This window comes from Macaca fascicularis, chromosome 10, assembly GCF_037993035.2.
Source record: "Macaca fascicularis isolate 582-1 chromosome 10, T2T-MFA8v1.1".
Taxonomy (NCBI): domain Eukaryota; kingdom Metazoa; phylum Chordata; class Mammalia; order Primates; family Cercopithecidae; genus Macaca; species Macaca fascicularis.
Genome location: NC_088384.1, coordinates 105,277,364 through 105,278,620, shown reverse-complemented (window position 1 = coordinate 105,278,620; position 1,257 = coordinate 105,277,364).

The following is a 1,257-nucleotide window of genomic DNA, read 5'->3' as shown; positions in this document are numbered from 1 at the left end:
TGTCCAGCCAATTTATTGATCAGGTGGGACTCATGCATAGGGTGTAGACAGAAAACAAGTTTATTCTTTGCATGTTCAGTTTGTCTCTGGGAAGCCAGTTCTTCCTCATACCTTGAATGAAACCTAGGGAAAGTCTCATGGCTTTTTTTTTTTTTTTTTTTTAGATAGAGACAGGGGCCTGGCACGGTGGCTCACACCTGTAATCCCAGCACTTTGGGAGTCCGAGGCGGGCAGATCACCTGAGCCAAGGAGTTTGAGACCAGCCTGACCAACATGGTGAAACCTGTCTCTTCTAAAAATACACAAATTAGCTGGGTGGGGCGGTATGTGCTTGTAATTCCAGCTTCTTGGGAGGCTGAGGTGGGAGAATCACTTGAACCTGGGAGGCAGAGGTTGCAGTGAGACGAGATCACGCCACTGCACTCCAGCATGGGTGACAGAGTGAGACACTTTCTCTAAATAAAGAAAGAAAGAAACAGGATCGGCTGGGTGCGGTGGCTCACGCCTGTAATCCCAGCGCTTTGGGAGGCTGAGAAAGGCAGATCACGAGGTCAGGAGATGGAGACCATCCTAGCTAACATGGTGAAACCCTGTATCTATTTAAAAAAGACAAAAAAATTAGCCGGGCGTGGTGGCGGGTGCCTGTAGTCCCAGCTACTCCGGAGGCTGAGGCAGGAGAATGGTGTGAACCCGGGACGCAGAGCTTGCAGTGAGCCGAGATCATGCCACTGCACTCCAGTCTGGGCAACAGAGCGAGACTCCGTCTCAAAAAAAAAAAAAAAAAAAAAAAGAGACAGGATCTCACTGTGTTGCCCAGGTTGGTTTTGAACTCCTAGCCTCAAGCAATCCTCCTGCCTCGGCCTCCCAAAGCCATTGCTTTCTTAGTGACTCTCAGGTAATACAATTTTCTTGGGCCAGGCGTAGTGGCTTACACCTGTAATACCAGCACTTTGAGAGGCCAAGGCAGGCGGATCACTTGAGATCAGGAATTCAAGACCAGCCTGGACAACTTGGTGAAACCCTATCTCCACTAAAAATACAAAAACAAACAAACAAACAAAATAGGCCGCACACAGTGGCTCACACCTGTAATCCTAGCACTTTGGGACACCGAGGCGGGCAGATCACAAGGTCAAGACCATCCTGGACAACAGAGTGAAACCCCGTCTCTACTAAAAATACAAAAATTAGCTAGGCTTGGTGGCACATGCCTGTAGTCCCAGCTACTTGGAAGGCTGAGGCAGGAGAATCGCTTGA